We start from the raw sequence: 13,432 nt of genomic DNA, 5'->3' as shown, positions 1-13,432 counted from the left end.
GTTAATTTCCTTGAAGCGTGTATACGCTTCTTTCAAAGTAGTCATCATTAATCGTTTTTGGATTGCTTGACGCTTTCCAACTTTTTTTACAGATACATAATCTTTTTGGCCAGGCATAGCTCTACTTACTTCATCGTCTTCAAAATATTGAATTATTTTTTCTTTTGTCTCATCTGTTAATGAAGTACTCGACCTAGCATTTTTGGTTGCAAGACAGTTATTTTTGAATTGTTTTGCCTCTTTTGCTGTATTTCTATTGGTTTTGAACTCATCAATGGCGTCTTGAATAGACCACGAGCTTGGCAGCATCGACAAAATCAATAATTTGTCTTTCCTTGTCGTGGCTAGATTCGAGAACCTTTCCTTCATATTCATAATTACCTCATCGTAGTCTGTATTTTCTACATCCTCAGGTCCTAATTTGAAGAGGTTTCTTCGTACAGCTTCGTTGATTTCACGGTATTTTTCTCGGGATAATTGACGTAACCCATCTTCGTCCATTTGATCGGAGTCACTTTTATTCCAGCTATCCCTTCGTTGAAGCGTTCGATGTTGACCTTCTGGATGCACTCATCTTCTGATTGATTTGTTGAAACAGATGTCGCTGATGGTACCGTGGCAAGACTATCTGCACTTGGTACTTCTGGTAACTCCTCAGTTGTTGTCGGTGCAGGTGAGGAATTACTCAGTTGTTGTTTTCGAACTTCCTGCAACCTGATCCACCGATGATGTACAGATTGCCCGTTTGTCAACGTTTAAACGGCAGGACGTACAAATGCGTAAATTTGTATTCAATGTAGACATTGGAGCATAACCAGCCGCTTTCAGTTTATCTATGGTGCTTTCGGTGAGATTTCGTAGCTCTTTCGAACACTTTTTTTCTGCAAACGGCCTGCAACAGTTGAGAAAGCGACTACTCATGTTGCTCGTTAGATTTTAATAAACAAAATCACTTTTAAGTTTTTACTGACTAGTTTGGTGTCGTTTGCTTGACTGAAGAAAAATTTTACAATTAAATCTTTTATAACCATAGTGGTAGTATATTTTTAGCTTTTTCGTGAGTATGTTCATGGTATGTACCTATCATGTTTTTGATGTTGTTGAAGTTACTCGCTTTCTCCCAAATATGATTAACAAAGTCTATTCTCTACCAAGGCGGGTCTATACCCAGGTGTAATCAGATTTTAACTTTGTGGAGAAAACCAGCGCCGAGAAAACCGCGGTCTTAAAAAAAATTAACAATGAAAAAAAAAATTTCACTAAGTGTCAAATTTGTGAAATATTTGAAATGTCATAACTTTTTTGTTTATTGGCTTACCATCACCAATTTTTTATGGTAGATAGCTAATATAATGGACCGTTTTCCCTCAAAAAATTACGTTGGTATTCCGATAAGGTTTTGAGATATTTGAGTTTTTGTGACAAAAATGATGTTTTTTAATGCAAAAAATTTTTTTTTTTTACTGTGTGTATTTTTGTTGGAATCTTTATTTAGTTGTCTAACTTTGTTTCTTTAGTTGTCTAACAATCGAACGAATCGTTTTTGCTGTGCAGCTTTTTGAATATTTTTGAACCATTTTCACATACACCCTTTTGAAAAGTTTTTTTTTTTTTTATTATTCGTTTATTTAATAGGCTCAACCGTGCAGAACACATTACGGAGTCGAATCAAAGTATTGGATAAACATTTTTTGTTATACAATTTTTTAAACTTCAAATTCATCACTATTAGCTTTTTCGAGCAGTTTTTTTTCGGACGCAACATTTCCGTAGAACTTGATGCGGCGAACTGGGCGCGTCGTTCACTTGCCTGATGCCTGTTTACCGCTTCTTGTATGGTAGACACCACTTATGTGAAGTCTGCCACCGCTTTCTCCTTTCTCAACCTTTTCTGTTTTGCTTCTTCTTCTTCTTCCATCCTCTGTTGTTCCGCTTCTTCTATCGTAGTTGGTTGCAAGATTCCTTCATCGATTATTTCCTCTGCAATAATTTCATCGCCGACTGATTCCGTTTCGTCTTGCAAAGATACTACTCCAGTTTCCACGATACCCGCGTATGATACTTCCTTCCTTTTCTCTTTCCGTTTCTGGAGTTTCCGTTGCGGACAGGAATCCCTTCGATGCCCTTCCTCATTACATAGGAAGCATTTATCCTTCAAACCATCGTAGAAAATTCGCGCTTTCCAGTTGTTAATTTCCAAGGCAGCTGGGATTTCCTTACCGATGTCAACGTAAACACCGCGAACACCAGTGTGTACGTGATCAAGACTAAGTCCCGTCGGAAATTTCTCCTGTACTATCTTTCCTACTTTCCCGTAATGGTCTAGTACCCGTGACAAGGTGATGTCTGGTAGTTCCGGGGGCAAATCAAATACCCGTACGTATGAAACGTTCCTCCCTGCAATGAACATATGTATGTCTATGATTGTACCATCCGAGTAAATGAATTTCAGCAATTCCTCATTCCGTCCTAATGTGCTTTCGAAAGCTTCCGACGATTTGAATTTGATGCAAAGGGATTTTTCCTGTGGCATTTTGTAGACGGTTTCCACTTGCATCATATCAGCATTCAATCGCTTCGTAAAACAAGCAATCTCTTCCCAAGAAGGCGGTGATGCTCCGGGGGGAAACCGAAATTGCAGGGTGTTGCAAATCATTGTTCCCGATAGAGTTACTTGTTTTGCCACAACAAGAATCCAAAACTCGAATGCGAACAAAAGAGCACCAACGCTACCTATCACGAAGCAAAACCCACGACGGAGAGACCTTATATCGCGTCTGCTGCTGACAAAGGCAGAAAACAAACTGGTTTTTGAAAAGTTAGTCGTGACTCAATCGATGATATCGGAAAATGACGATTTAGATGGAACTGAAAAACTGTGCAAAGTTTCAGATATTTTTGAAATGGTCGATCAGAATCGACTTGCATGCCTCCGTGGAATCCCTCTATTGAGGAATGTAAAATTTAAAGAATTCTCATTCAAGAAATCCCATTCACAAAACAAACGTCGTGAAAAATGTTGACAGCTGAATCAATAATCTCAAATTATAGTCTACTTTTATCTAAAGCCTGATTTGCTACTGAAAAGGAATCGCTAAAGAAATTTCTCGCCGATTCCTTGCAGAATTTTTCTACAGCGACTCCCATTTGAACTGACAGTTCTTTTGAGCTGCATACTGCGATCTGAAAAAAGCGCATTCTTGATCGATTCCTTGCAGAAATTTCCCATGGATCAAGATAGGCCGAGCACGGTGCTCCCCTGACCGTTATTATCAGAAAAAAATCTCCATCAAATCTGTGCTCACCAGTCGATTTCTATAGCTAAGCTGCATGTCTGGGCAAAATTTTAAAAAAATCGTAGGGCCCGTTTTGAAGATACGCCCTTTTGAATGTGTAAGTCCACTAATTTTAAGGAAATCTGAGATATTCAAACGAGTTTTCATTGGCCGTGATTTTCAGAATAGATATAATATTAAAATTTGAATCAAAGTTGGTTTATATAGTTATTTGTAACTTCTGAGATGAGTTTTGAATGAGATGATAGACGAAATTTGGAGTTACGTCCTTTTTTAAGTGTAACCATTGAAAACACTAATTTCCAATAGATTAATTAGGCATTCTTTTAAGCAGGCATTCCGTTAAGCATGTTCAAATGTTTTCAATGACACATTGCAATTATATGTCGTCAAAGTCTTTCACCATTGATTATTTTTTCAAATGCTCAAGCACTGTAAGGCATTACGGAGCAATTTTCGTGTCATAATTATTATTCATAAAATATTGTTATGGCTCAACTAGCTACCTTGGGCCTTCCCTAACCGAGTGGTTAGAGTCCGTGGCTACAAAGCAAAGCCATACTGGAAGTGATTGGGTGCAATTCCCGGTCAGTCCAAGATCTTTTCGTAATGGAAATTTCCTTGACTTCCCTGAGCATAGAATATGTTCGTACCTGCCACACCATATACGATGCAAAAATGGCAACTTTGGCAAAGAAAGCTCTCAGTTAATAATTGTGGAAGTGCTCATTGAACACTAAATAGAGAAGCAGGCTCTGTCTCAGTTGGAACGTAAAGCCAATAAGAAGAAGCAGAAGCTACCGGCTATGGCGGCTAATTTTGTATTGCCCCAGAACATAAACTTCAATTGCTGAGTAATGCACAATTCGCCAAACTGTAGAACTCTAGACCACTGTCAATACTTTTGTGATCATTTGTAGCATACATTACTCTATTTATATTTTTCAAAAATCTACATTTTAACCATTGGGTTTCTCGGTCTTTTCGATTTCACAAACACGTAAGAGCTCTGTATAAATACAATAGTGAAATAATTGTATAAATCAATCAGTCCATTCTCATGGTAACTCGTGAAGAGAAAGCCTCAGTACTTGAAATATGCTTAAGAAAAGTAAGGAACATTCGTTATAACACCTGATTCTGTTTTTGCACGGAATCTTTTTACACGGCCGTGCAAAAAAAAATTCCATACATTTTTTTTTTCCGCCAAAACCTTATTTTTGCATGAAACGTTGAGAAATGGTGTTACTTTTTTTGCACGGTTTTCGGAATTTTGAACTGAAAACTTTTTTTTGCACGGTACGCATCCCCCGTGCAAAAACAGTATCGGGTGTATTTGGTTTCATTGAATTTAAAATCATAACACTTTCAGAGCTTTATGTTACATGTCTCCCTTGAAAATCAAACTCTCTTGAGAAGATTCTATACCTTAACTCCGAACTTGATTAACCCGAGTGTCATCACCCTGAACGCACTATTACACTGAATGCTATTGTCCCGAATATATAATTACCTTGTATGACATTGTCCCGTGATAATGGAATACGAAATAATGCCATTCTAGAACCTGGAACTTGCGGAGATGGTCTTCGGGTATTCGGGGTAATGGAATTCAAAGTCAAGGGGTATAATTTTGAAAAGATATATAAAATATGGTTAAAACAGACTTGTTCATGGATTTTACGTAAATTCCAGTTTTGATTACCGGAAAATCGTAAATTGTTCTGTGGCCCTGTTGATAACCTGCTGGACTACATACCAGAATATGGTTTCAATCTTACACAATCTGAAGATTTCCATGTAAACTTTTATTTCTTTTCGATCGCAGACTGTGCTTGTGAAGTAAAGACTCACCAGCTGCTATGACTAATCACAAACGAAAAAATCATACTTTGGGAGCCTCACAAAGTATTCCAAATTGACAAAGACAAACATTTAAAGTTAAGCTCTGTAAATGCTACAATTTTGAACTCCATTAAACAAAATAACAACGGATGTTCTAAACTTTGCATGTTTTTTCTTCCATTTTGTATCGCTGCTTTCTACGTTGTTAATTTTATTTTATTCCATACACTGCTATCCATAACCGATGTACAATAGGTAACAATAATTGCATGTAAAATAAACTGAATCGTGAGTACATGAGTTCACCAAGCTAGCTAGAATATTGTGCTACATGAACTAATTTGGTTATATGATGAAATTAGCTCCGTAATGCCTTAAAACACTTGAGCCTTTGGAAAATCAGTTGATTGTAAAATACTTTGGCGACATATAAGGGCAATGTGCCTTTGAAAACATTTGAATATGCTCAAAGGTATAAGAATGCCTAATTATTCTATTGGAAATAAGTGTTTTCAATGGTTACGCTTCCAAAAGGACGTAACTCCAAATTTCGTCTATCCTCTCATTCAAAACTCTTCCCAGAACTACCGAAAAGCTAAACATTACATATAATTTGCAATTTGATTAGATGGACAAATTGATGTGAAGATTTGCGAAAAAGTTACACGTCTTCTCAGTGAGAATCGAACTCACGACTCCCCGATCTCTAGTTGGGGCGCGTTAACCACTACGCCATGAGAGGACTCATGAACGCAGAAGTTAACCTGAATTCGATTTCAGCTCAATAATCACGTGGTCCTCTTTCGCAAAGTGCAACTCTTTCGGAAGAATTAGATGCCCATCCAAACACAACGCTTTCTATATATATCCAATGCCTAGCCCGAGAGCGCATTGTTTTTTAGATATAGGAATAGCACACTACACTAGCCAGCAACTGCGCTGGCTGAGGTTTCTATTGTTCGGTAGTTGTTAAACTTCCACTCGGCTGGTTGGCCGTAAACCACGATTCATAATTAAAACAAGTATTTATCGAGCAACGGACTCATGTTCCGTAACCGGTCGTTTGAGAACGTCGCGACCCATTGGAAGCCCACACAATAGAAACCTCAGCCAGCGCAGTTGCTGGCTAGTGTAGTGTGCTATTCCTGTATCTAAAAAACAATGCGCTCTCGGGCTAGGCATTGGATATATATAGAAAGCGTTGTGTTTGGATGGGCATCTAATTCTTCCGAAAGAGGTGCACTTTGCGAAAGAGGACCACGTGATTATTGAGCTGAAATCGAATTCAGGTTAACTTCTGCGTTCATGAGTCCTCTCATGGCGTAGTGGTTAACGCGCCCCAACTAGAGATCGGGGAGTCGTGAGTTCGATTCTCACTGAGAAGACGTGTAACTTTTTCGCAAATCTTCACATCAATTTGTCCATCTAATCCAATTGCAAATTATATGTAATGTTTAGCTTTTCGGTAGTTGTTAAACTTCCACTCGGCTGGTTGGCCGTAAACCACGATTCATAATTAAAACAAGTATCTTCCCAGAAGTTACAAATAACTATATAAACCAACTTTGATTGAAATTTTAATATTATATCTATCCTGATAATCACGGCCAATGAAAACTCGTTTGAATATCTCAGATTTCCTTAGAATTAGTGGACTTACACATTCAAAAGGGCGTATCTTCAAAACAGGCCCTACGATTTTTTTAAAATTTTGCCCAGACATGCAGCTTAGCTATAGAAATCGACTGGTGAGCACAGATTTGATGGAGATTTTTTTCTGATAATAACGGTCAGGGGAGCACCGTGCCGAGAAATTACTTGTCAGCAGCGAATCAGGCTTAACTATAAAATCTAAAGCTAGCGTAAAAAGCTAGATAGGCTTCCAATGCACGATATATTTTCTGGGTGTGGTTACCAATAGGGTCCTAAAAAATTTGATTAAATCTTGTTTTTAATTTACAACACAATAGAGCGTGTTTTTGCTGTTGCTGTTGCTGTTGAACTCAAGCGGGCGTTTTACCCCGCAAAACAATACATACATACAGTTAGCATGCATTTATCAAAAATTGATTTATGAACCCCAGAGAAGCTTTAAAAAACTTTTTTTAAACTTCAATTTCAAAAATGGATCCCAATTTGAACTTTGACACTTTCGATCATGTTTGACGTTCGCTCAGTTGATAAAAACGCCACATGGGTTGTTCATATCTGACTTTTTAACACTGGGGTATTTCCTATCTGACATTTCAGATGGGACACGAAAATCAAAATACACCCAACATTTGAGTTTGTCTCAAGTGGTATGATAAAATCTCAATAATAGGAAAAAAAATGTTTTCTAGACTCAAACCAACCAAAAACATTGAAAAATTCTGTAAACATGCGTTACTGGCCTAAATTTAAGCGTTTGGCACTAAAATTTGGGACCCGAATGATCAAAACCGATTGAAGGGTCTTAAATAAAACAAACAAACTAAAATTTGGACAAAGCGTTAGGACTTTACAACTGTATTGCGTTGTCTAGTGTGGTGCTTCCTTCAAAGAATAATTCACCTACTGACTGGAAGCAGAGTCTGCGGCTACAAACCAAAGCCATGCTGAAGGTGTCTGGGATGGAATCCCAGTAGGTCCAGTATCTTTTCGTAATGAAAATTTCCTTGGCATCCCTGGGAATAGAGTATCATTCTACTAGTTACACGATATACGAATGCGAAAATGACAGCTTTGGCAAAGAAAGCTCTCAGTTAATAACAGTGAAAGTGCTCATTGAACATAGTTGTGAAGCAGGCTCTATCGCAGTTAGAACGTAACACCAAGAAGAAGAGGAAGAACGTGACTTGCGTACATTCTGCTTTTATATGACAAATGCATCTTAAAGTTAAATATTCATAATAATCTGTGGAGAATTTTTTTATATAAAACCTTTTTTGTGCATTCTATATAGGCCTATGTGTACCGTGTAACTTCTCGAGCTCGAATTATCGCGAGGTACATTAGATCAAACATTATATATTTGCACATTTTAATGGGCTAATTCTAGGCTATTCCATCCTAAGGAATTATTTAAACGTCAGAACCTTACTGCATCATGTATCTGTTGAAATAAAGAATGACTATCGGTTCCGTTGTGCTTTTTTTGCGATTGCGAAATAAACGAAATTTGTGAAAAAGCTGTGAAAGATTAGAAACAAGATTCCTTAGGATTTATTCCCAATCTTCCACAGCTTTTACACCAATTTCGTTTATTTGAGGCTCAATCGCATGAAATGCATAACGGAGCCGAAAACAAAACGAAATTTGGTGAAAAGTGGGAGATAGAAAACAGATCTTAAAGAAATGAAGTGCCTATTTTTTCCTCAAGATTTGTTTTCAATCTGCCATAGATTATACACCAATTGCGTTCTTATAAGGCCCAATTGCATATAAAGCATAACGGAGAAGATAGCTTTTTTCATAAATACATAATGTATGAACATGTTATCATAAAATACACAGCAAAAAATAAATTGTAATATCACGTCATTTAAGATGCACATTATTCTCGTCGCAAATATGATGTAAAATTACTTCTTTCAAACGTACAAAAACTGAAAATTGATCTAACAGTCGATAGAACACGTTTGAATAATGATCAGAAGAAGAGTAAAAACTTGGACAGAACTTGAACTACGATCCAGCGAGTGAGAACCAAGACTGCTACCTCTGGGTCATCTCACCACACTGGAGAAGGATTCTAGTCGAGCCTAGTACACGACACTGAAGACGGCCTTACAGTTGAGGCCGAAATACGCGTATCTGTCAAAAGATACAAACTCTAGTGGAATTAAATGGTAAAGTACTAAATTCGGTTTGTCGTCTACTTATAAAATTACTAGTTTAAATGGGGGTGGCCCTGGTGTTGAGCTTAGACTCTATACCTCTCACGCTTTATCCCATCCGCAAAACTTGTTTACCATTGATCCCAAGATAAACTTGCCTAAGATTGGAATTTTCGTTAATAAAGATAAAAAATTTAACTCTCTTTGAAAAATCTACACTTCAGCTTTCTCTCACTCATGCCGCCAATTGAACCACAAAACCCATTGGAAATCAGTCAAAATCCCATGTTATAGTTTACATTTGGTAGGTTTGTTTTTTTAGCTTTGCGTGAACAAGCCAAATAGTCATACAGATGAACCAATTCATGCATATTTGGGCTGTTAAGCTGGATGAGCTTCAACTCAAGCGTGTAAAATCTCAAGCATGAAATACCTATGGGAGTTTGAAATGTTCAACACGCTGTTCTCAAGAAAAAATAAAATAAAAAAAAACTCGAAGGGTGTGCTCTTGAAAAAATAGTGATGTATACACACTAAACTCTAACGCGATTCATTTCTACGTGTTTTTATGTGGTACCTGAAAAACCAGGTTATTTTAAAAATCGACGTAAAGCCGCGTTTTTTCGTAAAATGGCGTAGATCTGTACGGTCATGAAACATCGAAAAACACGAAGATTTTCTTTACCGGTTTTTTAGATAACACGGTTATTAGTTGTTTTTTTTTAAATATCGTTTTTTTTTCTACGATGTCTGTTGGCCAGCATAAAAACACCATAATTTTATTATAACGTAGATTTCAATTCATAGGTTCAATTCCAGGCCCGTCCCTTTCCTCTACTTTCTAGTTGTATCCTATACTTGCTTCTAGCTTCCATTCTGAATCTATCACACTTAAACTATTTGTTCATAGCAATTGCTAGAACCAGAGACGGACAAAAAACCGTTGCCTTTCGCTTCCATTATTTCATCGTTATAGCACGCATTTCCTAACGCCTATACAAAGGCTATCTGATAACCAAAAGAAAACCACTCTGCCATAAAATAACCTTATCCGTATACATTCCCGTATGAACTGGCGTAGATGCAGGGTTATATCCAATCTACAGTGGGTCAGTTTTAAATGCATCATCATTTCCGCTCCATTGGTCTACAGTCTGACATGGCAGGCGTCATAGTTGCCAAAAAATAAGAAGATTAACATCACTTGGGGGGTGTATGTTTGTCTCAAGCAGTCATCAAGCTGGTTCTTTAAGTAAATGCAGCTGATCTGGCGTGAGTTTAGGTCATCATTTCGAAGATTTAGGCACAAAGTTGATGCATATAAGAATTTATATTATTTTACTGAACTAAGTTCTTGCTTGGTTTTGGTCACCGTTTACTTAACCCTCTTACTAGCAGCTTCATGTTCTACCGCAAAAAAAATCAAATTGCGAGAATTTATTTGTTTCTCGAAATTTTTGCATCATTGTTTCACAAGTTCTCTAGTGTTAGTATCTGTGTCGATATTGATCATCTGAATCCGGAGATATTCCAAAATTGCTTGGGAAACGGACACGTAGCCATAACCCACGTGATTTTTTCAGGCTGCAGAATGTTTATCGGATTGGGATATTCACTCTTTAGAACAATAAATTAATGAGAGTATGTTGTGAAAAAATGAAGCAATTTGGTGCATCCGTCTTTGAGTAGTGAGTATTTAGGTTCCTGGTACCACACTGGCCAAATAAAGATTTTAAAAACTTTTTTTTTATCTTATCATTTATTTAGCAGGCTCAAGCGCTCTTAGGCATTACGGAGCCGGGTTCTATTGATTTATTTTACAAAATCATATTTGCTTCTTATTATCTACTTTAGTTTTGGGGAACCGTAAAGCTCGCAGTTTGGTCGAGGTTAAGGAGAACAATCATTTTTGGAAGGGATGGGAATTTTGGGTTTACTTGTTGATCTTCAACAGCAGCATATTGTAGTGGCGATATTGGTGCTGATCAACGCAGAGTGGACATGACGACAACCTGTAACGGTACAAAAAAACGGGTTTCGAGGGATACAAGGTGGACATCCAAAAAAACGGGAAGGGGTAAACGAGGTGAACAAGCGGAACAAAAAGCATATTATCAAACAAAAACGTCGATTTGCTTCAGAAACTTGTAAACAAGTAACATGTAGTCAAAGTCCAGTCTACCCAACACATCTCTAATGTCTTCTTTGTCTGGTTTTCCTCGGGCCCTGAGAGATATACATAGATTTGATCTGGCAATTCCATATTCAGGACAGTACCAGACAACATGGTTGATGTCTTGGTAACCATCTCCACAACCACATCGATTGTTATCTGCGAGCCCTATTCGATAGAGATGCGAGCCTAACGAGTAGTGGTTGGACATCAGCCGACACATTATCTTGATAAAGTCGCGACTCATGTTCATCCCTTTAAACCACGACTTCTTTGACACCTGCGGGAGAATGGAATGTAACCACCTGCCCAAATCCCCTTTATCCCATTTTTGTTGCCAACTGAGCAAGGTCTGCTGACGAGCAATTGTGAAAAATTCTTCAAAAGCGATTTGTCGATCATAAATATCGCCTTCCATAGCGCCCACCTTGGCGAGTGCGTTCGCTTTCTCATTGCCCGGAATCGAGCAATGCGAGGGGACCCAAACCAAGGTGATGGTATGATTCGACAAAGCACTCAATTTAGATCGTATTTCACTGAGAAAATACGGTGAGTGCTTTACCAGCCTCATTGAACGTATAGCCTCGATGGAGCTGAGACTATCCGTAAAAATGAAATATCGATCAGAGGGAAGAGAGGCAATTCGCTCTAATGCATAGTGTATAGCCGCTAATTCTGCGACGTATACTGAACAAGGGTTGTGAAGTTTGTGAGCGGCGCTATGAAATTCGAAACACCAAATCCAGTGGAATCATTTATTTTTGACCCGTCAGTATAAAACGTTCTGTCGCTGCTGACCTGGCCGAACTTGTTTGCAAAAATTAGTGGTATGAACTCCGATCGGAGTAGATCTGGAATTCCATGGGTTTCTCGCCTCATGGTCAGATCAAAACCTACAGTGGAGTTGAAGAGATTTGGGAAGCAACTACGATTGGGAGCATTCAAAGAAGGATTAATCTCCAGACTCATGTACCAGTAGTACAGTGTCATGAATTTTGTTTGAGGATTCCGTTCGATTAGCTTTTCAAAATTTTCAATCACCAATGGATTCAATACTTCACATCGGATGAAGAGCCTGAGTGACAATTCCGCGAAACGATCTGATAAAGGAAGAACTCCTGCTAATACCTCCAAACTCATTGTATGAGTCGAGTTCATGCAGCCTAACGCAATCCGAAGACAGCGATACTGGATACGCTCAAGCTTCAGAATATGTGTTTTCGCGGCGGATTGGAAACAAAAACTACCGTATTCGAGGACATTTTAAAAACTTCAAAAACACCATATTGTAATAATTAGATTTCTTCAAGAATACTTAAACGATTAGTATGATTTTTTCAAAGTAGCTCCTTATCATCTGTCATCCAAAATTTATTTATTTTTTGATATATGTACCAAAAACAAAATGGCCGCCGAAGAAATTTTATATAAAGAATGACGGTCCCCAGATCCCCAATGATGAATATTGACTCGGATTTTAAAACTAGAAGAGTTTTTTGATAACTTGTGAAAAAATGGTGAAAACATATTGAGAAACAAAAAAGTTATCGCGATTTCAATTATTTTTTTTTTTTGCGGTAAGAAATGAAGCTGCTGGTAGAGGGAATAACCAACTTCAATTTATTGGTATTTTTCGAGTGACGGTTAAGGACTTCCGATGTAGAAATTATGCATTTCAACGTACTTTCATTCTTTTGGTCATCTACAGAAACATTTCGCCGGCAGTTCGTCCTTAGAGTGCACCATCTTCAATCTGAATGTCCTCTTTTTTTTGGAAATGTAAGATTATACTCAAAGGAGTATTTGTGTAAGCGATTGTTTGGCTCAAAACGTAGTAGATGATATTTATATGAGCCTGCTTGTGTGAACCTTATGGTTATGATTGCAGATCTGAAGTACTGTACTCATAACAGTTCTTGGATAACCTTACACAGTCGTTGACGTCAGATATGAGCAGAAAATATTCTATTGGGCCTGTTTGGGTCTTGATAATAAAGCTTCTAGAATAAATAGTTACGCTTGTAAAACTTAACGCCTCTACTCAAAGCATTTTAATCATGGCTTGGAAACGTATTCAGAGCCAAAACATGGGGTAACATAATTGGATGAACCTACAAGATAACTGTGTGTTAATTCAGAGTCTTGTACTTAACGGACAATTTGGATAGCTTCAGTTAGCCGTTGTTGGTACTCAGAACTTAATAGCTTATGTTTGTTTAAGTTTGCTTGAGTATGAACCTTATTGATACATCCCCGTAAAAATATAGCACCTTTAGATTCAAAGGCCTTAACTAAAAGAA

Source organism: Aedes aegypti, chromosome 2 (assembly GCF_002204515.2).
Source record: "Aedes aegypti strain LVP_AGWG chromosome 2, AaegL5.0 Primary Assembly, whole genome shotgun sequence".
Classification (NCBI taxonomy): Eukaryota; Metazoa; Arthropoda; class Insecta; order Diptera; family Culicidae; genus Aedes; species Aedes aegypti.
This window is presented reverse-complemented; position numbering follows the sequence as displayed.